The following is a 17,874-nucleotide window of genomic DNA, read 5'->3' on the forward strand; positions in this document are numbered from 1 at the left end:
CTAAGAGTTTTGAGCTGTCTATCCAATATTTTCACCTGAACCTCTGCCTTGGTAATACTGCGTGTGTGTGTGTGTGTGCGTGTGTGTGTGTGTGCGTGTGCCTTTTCATGTGTTTGAAATATATTATCTATCCCACACTCCACATAGGTTTGGGGGTTAATTACATACAGGCTGATCTGAATCTATACTCTTAGGAACGGGGTTAAGCTACTCTACCACAATGTGAAGAGTTGATATGTAAGAGACTCTGAACATCTTATAAATTATCTTTAAAATGTTTCCTTCTTTGTGAAGGGGAGAATAAGTATTTGTAAGCAAATGCAAAAATATCTTTAACTAAACAAAAGAACAGTTAGCTAACCTTGTTGTGATTAGCAGAGAGGATAGCTGCAGACACTAAAATCACTCAGCAACAAGATTTGACAAAACCTTAAAGATGGCTCTATTTTTCCTGTTTTATACAGGAAAATATTAAGGCCCTGGGAATTGAAGTACTTTTCCCAACAGTGGAGTAAATGTCAGAGTCGAGGCTGTGTTTTACATCTCGGTTTCCCCACACATCCCACCCTATGGCTCTGTTGTGCTGTTCCTTTGTGTGACTCCTCAAAGCCTGGTTAAAGGTGATACCGTATCAAATTGTATTAACTCAGTAGCACAAAACACCAGGGAATTGATTTATAAGAGTATTAACCTTGTGGCATTACTGAAGACCCATCTGATTAGTAGTTATCAAGTAGTCACCCTGGCTAAATATATGGGTTTGATTTTTAATTTTGAAAATGAAAAATATTTTAAAATCTATGTCTTACATCCATATCCCCAGGAAATTTTAATCAAGTTTTAAAAATTCCAAATTTAGATAAACTCATGTTTTTTGTTGTTTTAATTTTCAATCAATGAAAATAGAAAAAAACTAATTGGATAGAACAGCACAGCAGAAGCATTACTTATAGCCAAAAATGGGATGCAACAAGACTGAAGAAGAAAATGCAGGACAGTGCTTAAAAAAGCAGTCTAATGAAAAGCGGGGTCTCCTCAGGATGTCCTTAGGTAGACATTGCAGCAGAACTGCAAAGTTTTCTTTAGAAGGCTGGGGAAGAGAGGAGGAAACAGAGAAGGGACAAGAGTGGAAAATAGAATGAGGCTGAGAATACCAAGCGTTAGTGCTGTCCCTATCACCTTCCTCACTTGATCACTGGGTGATCTAGGGCAAGTTTCTTCCTTTCCCTCAGCTCATTTCCTCATCTGTAAGGTAAGTCACTAGACAAGATAGCCTTTGATGTTCATTGTAGCTCTAACTGATCTTCCCCAAGCAAATAGCTGGGAAGGATACTGTGCCCACAATATGCAAGACACAAGGTTTACAAGCAAAGAACCAATCAAAACAAAAGATGTTTTAAAACCCCTAATGTCACTTGAATTCTTACAAATGAGCAATGGTACATCATACTTTTACAAAGCCCTTCTGTAATTTCATTTTTAAAATCATTTCAAGTTTTATTTTACTTCATATTAAGATAATGGGAGATAAAGTGGTAAATGGTTCATGCAGGAATATATGTAAGAGACACAAAAATCCAAAATAGGTAATGGTTATGTTAGTATTTCCCTTTACTGAGGGGGAGCAGACAAAAGAATGTTAGAAAAAGCTTCATAAAGTGGATTATATAGAATGTGCTTTAAAAGAGTTTGGTATTTTACTGAGTGGGAAAGAGCAGTACGGGGAGTTATTGTTCAAGGGTTAAAGCTATGCAAAATGGGTCAATTACAGAGATAGGCTCTAAAACATAGTACCTATAGTTATTACTGAGGTATTTTGTATTTAACAATTTGTTAAGAAGGTCGATCTTAGGGATTCTGACAACAACAACAACAACGACAACAACAACAATAAAGGGATGTAGGAAACATTTGGAGGTGATGGGTATATTATTACCTGGATATTCATTGTGGTAACAAGAGTAATATATATGTGCAAATTTGCCAAACTATATCCATTAATTACATACTGTTTTTGTATAACAATTTTACTTCAGTTCCTACTATATTGCCTGGCAAACAATACTTTATACTTAAAGTAAGAGCAATGATTATTGCATGTGCATGTTGAAAATAATAAAGAAAGCAGGTGACAATAAGACATCCTGAGTCTTTTGGAAATAATAGCATTCACCTGCTTTCTCATCCATTGGGATATCACCACATTTAGGTACTTGTGTGTCCCCGGAAGTTTCTTGTGGAAGATTTAGTTATTCTCTTTTCGTTATGCTCTACCAACCAAGAACAAATCACTCAGACTCAGACAGCATCATAAAAAGGCTCAGACCTACCATGTCCAGAGACTCCAGGCTCAACCCACATTGATGCTGGCCCTTCAGCCATGAGACTCCATTTGCTTCTTCTTATTCTCCTTCTTTTTTCAATTCTTTTATCCCCAGGTAAGTTGGTAGCTGATTACTATAAGGTTCTGCAGATTAGAAGGCTATATCCCTGGCCAAACAAGATCCTAGAATCAGTTCTGTGGGTTCAAGAACCTAATATTTACAGATTCACTAAGATTATAATAGGGAAAAATAGAAAAGAGACTCATTTAGCAGTAGCTCCTGTTGATAAGATTCCATCCATGTTTTTTGATCTAGTGAGTGGATATAATAATGGATGCTGCTGAAATTCAATCCTGTCAGATCAAACTGCCTACATATCAATTTCCATGCCCCACCAAGACATCTCAAGATACAAAGTAAGGATACAACAGAACGTGACCTCAATGAGATGCCTTTGTGGGACCTGGAAATTTATATGCAGGCAGTTAGATCTGACAGGATTGAATTTCAGCAGCATTTATTATTATATTTGCTCACTAGGTCAAAAGAGATGGATGGAATTCTATCAATAGGAGCTACTGCTAAATGAGTGTTGACAAATCTGAAAGTTTTATTCAAAGAGACAAACAGAAAAATTATAATCCTAGAATAAGTGAAAATTATATGAGAGACTTTTCAAAATAAATTCTATTTTACGTGGCTATGAATAAAAAATGATTTGCAAAGTGAAACTTAGGACTAGAAAGGAGAGTTAAAGGAACTTCAGACAAGTGAATTAATAATAAGTAAAGACACCAAGAAGTGCCGCTCGTGGTATATTACAGGTAACCACACAGAAATGGGTAACATCACTTTCAATACTAAACCAGCTAAAATTTAATGGTCTAAGCATGCATTTTGAGGGCTTTTGGAAAAAAACAGCATAATAAACCTAAAGAAGATAAAAGGAAAGTTATAAATACAAAATATAAATTAATGAAACAAATGAGAAAAAAACTAACATTTTAAAAAACGCTTTTCATAAAGTCTAATATACTTTATAATAACCTGGCAACACTGGACAAATGAGAACATGCTTAAAATAACTATTGCAGGAATGAAAGGTTAATGTCAAAACATGTTTCAGAGATTCAAATAATTTTTTAAAAAATATATTTGTATATTATATTCTCTCTTTGCTGTGTACTGGGGGATTTTCCTGTTGCAGTTCACTACATCATGTGTCATCAATTGTGACTGTGTCATCAATTTTTATGCTAGTAAATTATTACCATCAGCATACAAATATGCTGTTAAGCATGTCCTTGCTTTTCTTCTGATGCCAGCTGTCAATCTATTTTTTGCTCTAGTTTTCAGCAAAACATCTTAAAAGAGTTGTCCATACTCTCTGTCTTCAATTCCTCTCCTCTCATTGTCTCTTAAATATATCACAGTTGGGCTCTCTCCCCTTTTTTCGATCATGTTATTGACACCACTTTTGTCAAAGTTACCAATAATCTCCCCATATTGCTAGGTCCAATGATCATTTTTTACTAAAACTTTAATTGGCCTATTAGCAGCATTTGACACAAATAATCACTTCCTTCTTCATAGTATACTTTCTTCACTTGGCTTCCAGGACAGCACATTCACTTGATTCTCAGCCTATCTCACTGGAGCTACCACTTCGGCTTCCTTTGTTTCTTCCTCATCTTTTCCCATCACACTTCCTATTGGAGAGCTCCAGAGCTCAGTTCCTGATCCTCTTCTCTTCTCCCTCACCACACACTCTGGAGGGGCTCAGCAAGTCTCATCCTCTTAAATTCTCCTTTTGGACCTCCTTTTGAACTGCAGGCTTATAATAAATTATCCAACTGCATAACTGGTATATCTACTTGGACACTGAATTTCAAAAGTCATAGATATCCAAAATTGAACTCATGATTTTCCCTCATAAACCACTACATACAGATTTTCTCTTCTTGCAGAATGCCACGGTCAGCACTGGAGCCTCTCTTAGCTCTCCTGTACACTTTCATCCTCAGCAAGCCTCTATCTCTGCACCTCAAGAATCTCTCAGGGCTCCCATCCCTTGCCCAGCCTTGGGCAGTAGCTGCCTCACACTCAGTGAAAGACCAGAGAATCTGCTTCTCTCATCTACCTGCCCTGCCCTGTCTTCAGACATCAGGTCCCTCTGCTTATGCACCTGTGAGAAAAGAGTGAAGGGGGCATTGTCTCAGCTCCCCCACCTACTCCCCAGTAACAGAGGATTTTACCCGATTCTCACAGTAAGACCTTTACCTTGCTCTCACCTCAAACTGCAGCAGTTCCTACATGCCTGTCCCTCAAAAGGGTCTCAGGTAGTTCTGCTCTCCATCCGATCTTACCTAGGAGCACACAAGATAGGTCATGAAAAAACCATTAGTGGGGTCGGGTGCTGTGGCTCACGCTTGTAATCCCAGCACTTTGGGAGGCCGAGGTGGGCAGATCACGAGGTCAGTGGCTAACACGGTGAAACTCCGTCTCTACTAAATACAAAAAACGAGCCGGGCACGGTGGCATGCGCCTGTAGTCCCAGCTACTTGGGAGGCTGAGTCAGGAGAATCGCTTGAACCCTGGAGGCGGAGGTTGCAGTGAGACAAGATCGCGCCATTGCAATCCAGCCTGGGCGACAGAGTGAGACTCCAAAGAAAGAAAGAGAGAGAGAGAGACAGAGACAGAGAGAGACAGAGAAAGGAAGAGAGGCAGGGAGGGAAGGAGGGAGGGAGGAAGGAAGGAAGGAAGGAAGGAAGGAAGGAAGGAAGGAAGGAAGGAAGGAAGGAGAAGGAGAAAGAAAGAAAGAAAGATGAAAGAAAGAAAGAAAGAAAGAAAGAAAGAAAGAAAGAAAGAAAGAAAGAAAGAAAGAAAGAAAGAAAGAAAGAAAGAAGCATTAGTGAGGGAAAGTGAGTGAGAGTGAGTGTGTTTGGGCCCCTACTGATGATGCTAAACTATCACAAGCCCACACTCAGCCTTTCAACATTTGCTGGAGATTCACTTGTTTCCTTGTTATCTCCATCAAGGGCAGCTTCCTCCTGCTTCTGCTGCTGCAACTCAGCTAGGCACAAAGCATCTGTGGATCCGTTCTTTTTTCAGCAGGGCTTCATCACTCTGAATTTAAAATAATTAGCTTTTTTTGAGACCTCAGTTCTGTGTTTCAAAATGAAATCTATGATCTATAGATTATCCAGCTTATTCTCTTTGTCAGGGCAAGAGCATTTTTCTACAACTTTCTAAATTCTAAACAAAAGTAAAAGTTCACTTCTTTTCAGAATCCCCACATGTCAGAAAGTGTTACTATTATCATCAGTTTAGTGATATTTATGGAATTCCAAGTTGACTCTAATATCAGCTTTTGGGTTAAGTTCTTTCTTTCTGATATGTAGCCTTTGAAATTTTATTTGCTGCAGATCTTTTGGTAGTGAACAATTTTAATTTTTATCTGTCAATTTCATATTGTTATTTTTGATCTTGAAAGACAGCATTACTGAGTACCCAATTCTATATTAACAGTTATTTTCTCTCGACATTTGTTGATACTAGTTTACTCATTTTTAGTGAATGAGTGAACAAGTGAATCTCCAGCAAATGTTGAAAGGCTGAGTGTGGGCTTGTGATAGTTTAGCATCATCAGTAGGGGCCCAAACACACTCACTCTCACTCGCCCTCCCTCACTAATGCTTTTTTCTTTCTTTCTTTCTTTCTTTCTTTCTTTCTTTTTCTTTCTTTCTTTCTTTCTTTCATAATCAGATAAATATTATTTCATTATAAATTATCCTTTTTTCAATGTTTGTATGGTCTGGTGTTTGGTTTTAATGTTTTATAATTTAACTAAAGTGAGTTGATTTTTATATCATCTGTTAGAAATATATTCTTTGAATCAATGGGTTTATACCGTTTCTTAATTTCTTTCTGAGAATCTCTTGAAATGGTGAATCCTTTTACACTTCTCTCCCCCCATATTTGAATTAAATAAATGTTAGACCTTCTGTTTCCATGCTACATTCTGGGTATATCATGTAAACATTTTTTTCTTCACTAGTTATCCTCTTACCTGTGTCTAATATATCATTAATAACCTGCATTATTTTTAAATTATTTTTTTGTTTCAGACCTGCCTTTTTTTTTTGTTTGTTTGTTTTTTGGAGATGGATTCTCGCTCTGTTGCCCAGGCTGGAGTGCAGTGGTGTGATCTTGGCTCACTGTAACCTCCACCTCCCGGGTTCAAGAGATTCTTCTATCTCAGCCTCCTGAGTAGCTGGGACTACAGGCACCCGCCACCATGCTCGGCTAATTTTTATATATATATTTTTTAGTAGAGACAAGGTTTCACCATCTTGGGCATTCTGGTCTTGAACTCCTGACCTCGTGATCCACCCATCTTGGCCTCCCACAGTGCTAGGATTACAGGCATGAGCCACCATGCCCAGCCAGACCTGCCCATTTTTTCTATCATCTATATTGTTTTACTATTGTTTTTACATCTTTGTAATAGTAGATTGTTTCTTTAAACAATTGATACACACCTGCTTAATTATTTCTCCACATTGATGATTTCAATATATTTAGTTTTAAAGGGTCTAGATATGCTATTCATTTCATTAACTTTTATTCATGGTGTCTTGCTTACCTGATCATTTTTAATACTGAACTCATTGTTCATCCTTAACCTGACATCATTTTATGGTCTGAAATGAGAATGCTATTATCCAGACTTCCTCTGTGAAGCTGACTCAATGCTTTAACTCAATATAGAAGTTTCAGCATTAACAAACTGGAATTTCTGATGGCCCAAGAGTCAGTAGTACCATCATTAGCATTACTGATCATAGCAGATCTTCCCAGAAGATCTGGGAAACCCTCACCCCCCTCCATCAGCTATCCAGTACAAAGTGCCCACTGCTCAAGCTCCAGTTCACAGACTATTTTTGTGTTTGAAAGAGGAGATATTTTAAGAACTTGCCTAACCATTTTCAGGGATAGAAATGTTTCAAAGAGATCCTCTACTATATATTTGTTCTATAGCAGCAGTCACTTGAGAGCAGCTAACTTGCAGTCATGGCCAAAAGCCTAAATCTTTCTTTCATTCTAGTCACACCTATTTTGTATCTTTTGGGGATATCTCAGATTCAGATGCATTCATAGTATTCTATGATTTGGGACACTACTACAGATTCTTCAAAATGTTACAACATTCCAATGGTATTTTGGGAGGTATAGAAGGAGAGGAAAAACAATGGGCTCAAGTCTCCTCTGACTTCTCTTCTTACAATATGTTTCATTGTTCAAAACTTTTAGAACTATATTAATACAGCATTGACAGTGGACATTCTTCTTTTCCTTCTGACTTTAATAGGATTGAAGGAATGTTTTGCTATGAAATTGCTGTATGGGTTGTATTCAGACAAATTTTGACTTTGTAAAGGCAATATTCTCCTCATTATTTTTAAATGCTTACCAGGATTCACAGTATTATTTTCAGTTCTCCCTGTTTAAAGGCATATTTAAATAACTTGATGACTTGGATATATTTTATATGTTACTCTGCTACAGAAACAGAAAAACCACCACCAAATTATATTCTAAGATACTTGGTACACCAATTGCACCATCTTTTTTTTATCTAAGACATTCAATTCTTCCACAGGTGGGAGCACATGAATTAGCATCATTTACTACTTGTAGCTTTCACTACAGACTTTCAGACTTATGGTGCCTAAAAGAAATAGAATACTTCTAGCTGGGTTTAAAAGCTACAAATAAACAGAGGAAATATACACTATTTTGAAAGTACCACTTGAGTGTTATGCATGTATTTCAATATTATGTTGCTAATTTTAATTGTTCGAAGTTAAAGAGCTTAAACCTCCCCCTCATGCATTCCTGAATCACCCATTACTCCCACACATACATTGTTTGATACAGCATAAACCTAAGTAAATAAAGATGTGGCAAAATGAAAAAAATAAAATAATGTTATACCATTCTCATCTGTGAATGGCATCAGTAGACAGATGTGAATAAAAGTAATGTGATTATCATTTTAAAAATCATCTTTAATAGGATCCATTTACTATTAAATGAACATTTGCTTAATGAATAATAAATCTTTGACACAATGAAAACTATTAATGCAGAGTGAGACCAAAATGAAGGTAATAACTGATTTTTTCCTAACCCTTGCTTTAGTTGGTCTTTCCACTAGACTGTCACTTTATTTTAAGGATATTATAATAGCACAAAGCCATCAGCTTTACCATTAAAGAGATCTTCATTAAATTATCTTTGTTGTAATAAAGGTCATCTGGAGGAAATACTGGTCTGGACACAATAATAAATGTTAAGCTTTCTAATATTTTCCACTTTTAGACACAAATTGAAAGGATCATTTATAATGTCAAAAATATACTTTTTTCTAACTAATCTATCCTATGACTAAGACACTATTAGCAATTAAAGTAGGTAGAGCAAATCTAAATGTGGAGAGAAAAAGTAATTTCCACTTACGTTTGGACAGATGAAAGCACGGATAAATTGAAAGCCTGAAATATTAGCTTGGGGGAATGAAATCACTTGGGGGAGCAAGAGCAGGATACACCAGCCTTTAACTCTATACTTCCCCCAAGAAAAAATATATAGATAGCTAAGTACAAACCAAAATAGCACTGGGAGGGTTCAAGGGACCACTTAAGAAGCCACGGCAACACAGTGAAGCCAAAAAAAAAAAAAAAAAAAAAGAAAAAAAGAAAAAAAAAGAGAGAGAGAGAGTGAAAGAAAAAAAAATAGCCATATAGAAAAAAACAACTGCTGAAATCAGCATACCTGAGACTGCAGAAATATCTTTTTTGGCTAGGAACGAAAAAAAGCAGAAAGGGACTATCAGTATCAGCCACAAGGTGGAACCACCATGGCCCTCAGTAACCCACTCTGGCAGAAGACACTGGCATTTTTGCCCTGCGGTAAGCAACAGCCATTTCTGAGAGAAAACGCAGAGGAAAAGATGAAGATGTACCATCCCCTCCCACAGCTCTTTTCCCCCACTAAAAATACCGTGACTGTTGTGCCAAACCAGGATTGGAACTACTACCTTTCTTAATCTGCATGTGTCTCTGACATATGAGCAGCAACCATTTCAAAAGCTCCCACGTAAAAATGCTCATACTAAATTTATTCTCTTACTTAAGAGTGTTTATGGATTTACATTCCATTTGTGGACTATGTAGATCTCACTGGATCTTCTTTCCTGCAGTGAGAGGTGGTTTGGGTGCTGCTGAAGGTCATTGTCTCAATTTGTCTGATGTTTGCAGAAGAGATGTCTGCAAAGTAGTAGAAGATCAAATTGGTGCCTGCTGAAGAAGGATGAAGTGCTGTAGAGCATGGTGGATTTTAGTGCCAATTCCAACACCACTTATCATGTCAGATTATCAAGAACCCCTTAAACCTAAGTTGAAATGAAACTGATGTAAAATAAAAATACATCAAAAGTGAAGTTCTTTGCATCTAAGAATATTGAAATATACATATTAAGTACTTCCATCTTGATAACCATCTTGTATTTTCACTTATCAACATAAATGAATAAATACTAATTTCAAATATACCCAATACTATTTCTTTGTGAGTCATTAACAGATCTTAACAAAACCTTTAAAAATGAGAAAACTGTTATTTTTGTTTTCCAAGATGGTGGATTGAAGGCATTGTTAGCCTGCCTCTTGCACTTGGAAAGACAAAGTGGTGTGTAGAGATTCACACTGAACTTTCTTTCAAGAAGCAACACAGGAACTTAACAGGAAAATTGAAATAAGCCACAGACCATTTGAAAGAAGCAGCAGGATGCAGGTTACGCCATAAGCTAGGCAGAAAATTTTGGGTTTCGAGGGTGTGAGAGGGGGATAAACTGACTGTAAGATATACACTTCCATTGGGAAACCTATCAATCTAGGCCATAGGGGAAGGCCTTAATCCTACTCAGAGCTGGAGTTGATTTAGTGAAGGGTGATGAGTATATGAGGAGTGGCATTGGGATGTGCTTTGAGTCTCCAGCACGTTCCCAGTTTCTGGCAGGATGGAGGGAAGCCATTTCCGATTCTAACTCAGAGAGGACCTCCCAGAAGTCTGCCAGCTAACTCAAATGGTGGTCACAGGTTGAGAGAACCTTCCAACTGAAATGTTTGATATAATCTTGTGAGGGGACAAACTCCCCAGGCCAGAACTGAGAGGTGAGTGGGACGTGTGATGCAGCAGCAAGCACAGGAGCTGGATGCCCCTGCTCTGCAGGTGGATCAGGAGGGATGTGGCCTGAAAGCTGCAGTTGCTGTCTCCATAGGAGAGGCTTATGGTATGGGTCAGTTTTGAGCTCTGAGTTCAGACTTCTTGAAACTTAGCTAGCTACTCCCAGTGGAACACTGTGGGTGTGAGACCTGCCTTGCCAAGGGTGTGGGAGCTGGATGGGGCTTACTGCCAAGCTGCTACTCCCCATTCTTCATATGGACTCTCGTTGTACAGAGGCAGAGGCAGCTTCACTTCTCTCTGGAAAATTACCCCAGTGGCCCAAGAACTGCCTTCCAATTCCCACTGGAGCCACTGCTTGTCCCACATGTAGAGAGCCAGAGCATCACTTTACCTGACCTAGTTCCCACCTGGTTTTGCTCAACCACCTACCCTGGTAGATTAACACAAATAACAGAAGAAACTTTTAGAAGCCCTTTGGCTCTACCCGTTCCCTGAGACACCAGAGTACCTCCCATGTGTAACATAAGGCAAGTCCAAATCTCACCACTACCACCACAGCTGCCAGTCTTTTTCAAGCACCACCTCCTGACTGAAGGCCAACTGACACAGTCCATTGGAGCATCTTGAATTCAGAACATTCAATGTCATGGCAGGCCGGGGAGCCTCCTCTGCCCTAATTTGGCTCTCTATCACACATTCACACACACACACACACGTCACACACACACATCAACCTACTGGCAAACCGAGGTAAACACACACACACACACACACACACACACACACACACACACACACCTGCTCGATTCAGGCCATTATCCCTGATGAACATCGATGCAAAAATTCTCAATAAAATACTGGCAAACCGAATCCAGCAGCACATCAAAAAGCTTATCCACCATGATCAAGTGGGCTGTATCTTTGGGATGAAAGGCTGATTCAACATACACAAATCATTAAATGTTATTGATCACATAAACAGAACCAAAGGCAAACACCAGACAATTATTTTGATACATGCAAAAATGCCTCTGATAAAATTCAACATCCCTTCCTGTTAAAAACTCTCAATAAACTAGGTATTGATGGAACATACCTTAAAATAATCAGAGCTATTTCATACAGCCAATATCATAAAGAATAGGCAAAAGCTGGAAGCATTCCATTTGAAAACTGGTACAAGACAAGGAAGCCCTCTGTAACCACTTCTATTCAACATAGTATTGGAAGTTCTCGCCAGGGCAATCAGGCAATAGAAAGAAATAAAGGGTATTCAAATAGGAAGAGAGAAAGTCAACTTGCCTCTGTTTGCAGATTACATGACTTCATATTTAGAAAACCCCATCATCTCAACTGAAAAACTTCTTGAACTGATAAGCAACTTCACCAAGGTCTCAAGATACAAAATCATTGTGCAAAAATCACAAGCATTCCATTACACCAACAATACTCAAGCAGAGAGCCAAATCAAGAATGAACTCCCATTCACAATTGCTACAAAGAGAGTAAAATACCTAGGAATACAACTAGGAGTACAAGGGATGTGAAGGACCTCTTCAAGGAGAACTGCAAACCACTGCTCAAGGTAATAAGAGAGGACACAGATTTAATTGGAAAACATTCCATCCTCATGAATAGGAAGAATCAATATTGTGAAAATGGCCATACTGCCCAAACATTATAGATTCAATGCTATACCCATCAAAATACCGTTGACATTTTTCACAGAATTAGAAAGAACTATTTTAAATGTCATATGGAATCAAAGAATACCCTATATAGCCAAGACAATGATAAACAAAAATAACAAAGCTGGAGGCATTATGCTAACTTCAAACTGTACTAGAAGGCTACGGTACCAAAACAGCAGGCTACTGCTGCCAAAACAGACATATAGACCAATGGAGTAGAACAAAGACCTCAGAAATAACACCACACATCTATGTCCACCTGATCTTTGACAAACTTGACAAAAACAAGCAAGGGAGAAGGGATCTCCTATTCAGTAAATGATGCTGGGAAAACTGGCTTGCCATATACAGAAAACCAAAACTTGACCCCTTCCTTACACCTTATACAATAATTAACTCAAGATGGATTAAAGACTTAAATGTAAAATCCAAAACCATAAAAACCCTAGAAGAAAACCTAGGCAATACCATTCAGGACACAGGCAAGGACAAAGACTTCATGACAAAAATGTCAAAAGCAATTGCAACAAAAGCCAAAATTGACAACTCGGATCTAATTGAACTAAAGACCTTCTGCACAGCAAAGAAACTATCATCAGCATGAGCAATCAACCTACAGGATGGGAGAAAATTATTGCAACCTACCCATCTGACAAAGGTCTAATAACAAAAATTGACAAGGAACTTAAACATATTTACAAGCAAAAAAACAAACAACCCCATCCAAAGTGAGCAAAGGATATGAACAGAAACTTATCAAAAGAAGACATTTATCTAACCAACAAATATATTTTTTAAAAGCTCAACAATACTGATCATCAGAGAAGTGAAAATCAAAACTACAATGAGATACCATCTCACACCCATCAGAATGGTGATTACTAAAAAGTTAAGAAACAATAGATGATGGTGAAGCTGAGAAGAAAGAGGAACGCTTTTACACTGTTGGGGAAACTGTAAATTAGTTCAACCATTGTGGAAGACAGTATGGTGATTCCTCAAGGATCTAGAACCAGAAACACCATTTGACCCAGTAATCCCATTACTGGCTATATACCCAAAGGAATATAAATCATTCCACTATAAAGACACATGCACATGTAAGTTTTTGCAGCACTATATACAATAGCAAAGACATGAAACCAACCCAAATGCCCTTCAGTGCTAGACTGGATAAAGAAAATGTGGTACATTTACACCATAAAATACTATGCAGTCATAAAAAGGAATGAGATCATGTCTTTTGCAGACACATGGATGAAGCCATCATACTGAGCAAACTAACACAGTAACAAAAAAATCAAACACCGCATGTTTTCACTAATAAGTGAAAGTTGAACATTGAGAAAACAAGGACACAGTGAGGGGAGCAACACACAACACGGCCCGCTGGGGACTGGGGGTGAGGGAAGAGAACTTAGAGGATGAGTCAATAGGTGTAACAAACCACCATGGCAAAGGATACCTATATAACAAACCTGTACGTTCTGCACATGTATCCCATATTTTTTCAATTTAAAAACAGGAAATAATTATGTACATACATACATACATAAACACATACATTCTTCCCGGATCTTCATTCCTGGTAAGCCAAGGAACCTGGAGAAACACCAGAATTCTGTCCCTCTGAAAATGCAGGACAGGTCTACCTTCATCAGCATAAAATTTTGGACCAAATGTGGTAACTACAGGTCCACCCCACAATGAGTAACTGAAAATTGAGGCAGTATTTCAGATCCTAAAAAACTGATGAAGCAATTCGTGACACATTTGGGTTGTTTTTGCCTTTTCCTACTATGAAGAGTGCCAGTAGGAAGAAGAAAGAACGGTGTACAAATATCTGTTTGATTCTCTGCTTTCAGAATTCTTTGTTTGTTTGTGTGTTTGTTTGTTCTTTCTTGAGACAGGACATCACTCCAGTCAGCCAGGCTTTTCCAGTCTGTAATTTTTGTTGTTTCCTTTTGTCAAGTTTTAGAAGATTTTATTTTATTTCTATTGAATTTTAAGGCATTTTTAGATATGTATTAAAACATTATCTCACACGCTGTGTGTTACGTTTCATTTATTTTCATCGTCCCTTTTTTATTTTATTATTTTATTTTATTATAGTTTATATTCTAGGGAATATATGCACAAAGTGCAGGTTTGTTACATATGCATACATGTGCCATGTTGGTGTGCTGCACCCATTAACTCGTCATATACATTAGGTGTATCTCGTAATGCTATCCTTCCCTCCTTCCCCAACCCCACAACAGGCCCTGGTGTGTGATATTCCCGTTCCTGTGTCCAGGTGTTCTCATTGTTCAGTTCCCATCCATGAGTGAGAACATGTGGTGTTTGGTTTTCTGTTCTTGCAGTAGTTTGCTGAGAATGATGGTTTCCAGCTGCATCCATGTCCCTACAAAGGACATGAACTCATCCTCTTTTATGGCTGCATAGTATTCCATGGTGTATATGTGCCACATTGTCTTAATCCAGTCTATCATTGATGAACCTTTGGGTTGGTTCCAAGTCTTTACTGTTGTGAATAGTGATGCAATAAACATATGTGTGCATGTGTCTTTATAGCAGCATGATTTATAATCCTTTGGGGATATAGCCAGTAATGGGATGTCTGGGTCAAATAGTATTTCTAGTTCTAGATCCTTAAGGAATCACCATGCTGTTTTCCACAATGGTTGAACTAGTTTACAGTCCCACCAACAGTGTAAAAGTGTTCCTATTTCTCCACATCCTCTCCAGCACCTGTTGTTTCCTGACTTTTTAATGATCACCATTCTAACTGGTGTGAGACAGTATCTCATTGTGGTCTTGATTTGCATTTCTTTGATGGCTAGTGAGGATGAGCATTTTTTCATGTGTCTGTTGACTACATAAATGTCTTCTTTTGAGAAGTGGCTGTTCATATCCTTTGCCCACTTTTTGATGGGATTGTTTTTTTTTTTTTTCTAGTAAATTTCTTTGAGTTCTTTGTAGGTTCTGGATATTAGCCCTTTGTCAGATGAGTAGATTGCAAAAATTTTCTCCCATTCTGTAGGTTGCCTGTTTATTCTGATGGTAGTTTCTTCTGCTGTGCAGAAGCTCTTTAGTTTAATTAGATCCCATTTGTCAATTTTGGCTTCTGTTGCCATTGCTTTTGTTGTTTTAGACATGAAGTCCTTGCCCACGCTTGTGCCCTGAATGGTATCGCCTAGGTTTTCTTCTAGGGTTTTTATGGTTTTAGGTCTAACATTTAAGTCTCTAATCCATCTTGAATTAATTTTTGTATAACATGTAAGGAAAGGATATAGTTTCAGCTTTCTACTTATGGCTAGCCACTTTTCCCAGCAGCATTTATTAAATAGGGAATCCTTTCTCCATTTCTTGTTTTTGTCAGGTTTGTCAAAGATCAGATGGTTGTAGATGTGTGGTATTATTTCTGAGGGCTCTGTTCTGTTCCATTGGTCTATAGCTCTGTTTTGGTACTAGTACCATGCTGTTTTGGTTACTCTAGCCTTGTAGTATAGTTTGAAGTCAGGTAGCGTGATGACTCCAGCTTTGTTCTTTTGACTTAGGATTGTCTTGGCAATGCGGGCTCTTTTTTGGTTCCATATGAACTTTAAAGTAGTTTTTTCCAATTCTGTGAAGAAAGTCACTGGTAGCTTAATGGGGATGGCATTGAATCTATAAATTACCTTGCACAGTATGGCCATTTTCACTATATTGATTCTTCCTATCCATGAGCATGGAATGTATGGAATGGTCTCCCATTTGTTTCTGTCCTCTTTTATTTCATTGAGCAGTGGTTTGTAGTTCTCCTTGAAGAGGTCCTTCACATCCCTTGTAAGTTGGATTCCTAGATATTTTATTCTCTTTGAAGCAATTGTGAATGGGAGTTAACTTATGATTTGGTTCTCTGTTTGTCTGTCATTGGTGTATAAGAATGCTTGTGATTTTTGCAAATTGATTTTGTATCCTGAGACTTTGCTGAAGTTGCTTATCAGCTTAAGGAGATTTTGGGCTGAGATGATGAGGTTTTCTAAATATACAATCATGTCATCTGCAAACAGGGACAATTTGACTTCCTCTTTTCCTAATTGAATACCCTTTATTTCTTTCTCTTGCCTGGTTGCCCTGGCCAGAAGTTCAACACTATGTTGAATAGGAGTGGTGAAAGAGGGCATCCCTGTCTTATGCTAGCTTTCAAGGGGAATGCTTCCAGTTTTTGCCTATTCAATATGACATTGGCTGTGGGTTTGTCATAAATAGCTCTTATTATTTGGAGATATGTTCCATCAATTCCGAATTTATTAAGTTTTTAGCATGAAGAGCTGTTGAATTTTGTCAAAGGCCTTTTCTGCATCTATTGAGATAATCATGTGGTTTTTGTCTTTGGTTCTGTTTATATGCTGGATTACGTTTATTGATTTGTGTATGTTGAACCAGTCTTGCATCCCAGGGATGAAGCCCACTTGATCATGGTGGATAAGCTTTTTGAAGTGCTGTGGATTTGGTTTACCAGTATTTTATTGAGGATTTTTGCATGGATGTTCATCAGGGATATTGGTCTAAAATTCTCTTTTTTGTTGTTGTGTCTCTGCCAGGCTTTGGTATCAGGATGATGTTGGCCTTGTAAAATGAGTTCAGGAGGATCCCCTCTTTTTCTATTGATTGGAATAGTTTCAGAAGGAATGGTACCGGCTCCTCCTTGTACCTCTGGTAGAATTCGGCTATGAATCTTTCTGGTCCTGGACTTTTTTGGTTGGTAGGCTATTAATTATTTCCTCCATTTCAGAGCCTGTTATTGGTCTATTCAGGGATTCAACTTCTTCCTGGTTTAGTCTTTGGAGAATGTATGTGTCCAGCAATTTATCCATTTATTCTAGGTTTTCTAGCTTATTTATGTAGAGGTGTTTTTAGTATTCTCTGATGGTAGTTTGTATTTCTGTGGGGTCAGTGGTGATATCCCATTTATCATTTTTTTTATTGCATCTATTTGATTCTTCTCTTTTTTCTTCTTTATTAGTCTTGCTAACTATCAATTTTGTTAATCTTTTCAAAAAACCAGCTTCTGGATTCATTGATTTTTTGGAGGGTTTTTTTGTGTTTCTGTCTCCTTGAGTTCCGCTCTGATCTTAGTTATTTATTGCCTCCTGCTAGCTTTTGAATGTATTTGCTCATGCTTCTCTAGTTCTTTTAGTTGTGATATTAGGATGTCAATTTTAGATCTTTCCTGCTTTCTCTTGTGGGCATTTAGTGCTATAAATTTCCCTCTACACACTGCTTTAAATGTGTCCAGAGATTCTGGTATGACGTATCTTTGTTCTCATTGGTTTCAAAGAACATCTTTATTTCTGCCTTCATTTCGTTATGTACCCCGTAGTCATTCAGGAGCAGGTTGTTTAGTTTCCATTTAGTTGAGAAGTTTTGATTGAGTTTCTTAATCCTGAGTTCTTGTTTGATTGCACTGTGGTCTGAGAGACAGTTTGTTATAATTTCTGTTCTTTTATATTTCCTGAGGAGTGCTTTACTTCCAACTATGTGGTCAATTTTGGAATAAGTGTGATGTGGTGCTGAGAAGAATGTATATTTTGTTGGTTTGGGGTAGAGAGTTCTGTAGATGT

General features: G+C 37.9%; 1 pseudogene; it reads left to right on the forward strand.

Annotated features, from left to right (window-relative positions):
• The first annotated feature begins 2,380 nt into the window (after positions 1 to 2,380).
• On the forward strand, positions 2,381 to 9,794 carry LOC144340067 (beta-defensin 109-like; annotated as a pseudogene).
• The last annotated feature ends 8,080 nt before the right edge of the window (positions 9,795 to 17,874 follow it).

The sequence above is a fragment of the Macaca mulatta genome, chromosome 3 (genome assembly GCF_049350105.2).
Source record: "Macaca mulatta isolate MMU2019108-1 chromosome 3, T2T-MMU8v2.0, whole genome shotgun sequence".
Lineage (NCBI taxonomy): Eukaryota > Metazoa > Chordata > Mammalia > Primates > Cercopithecidae > Macaca > Macaca mulatta.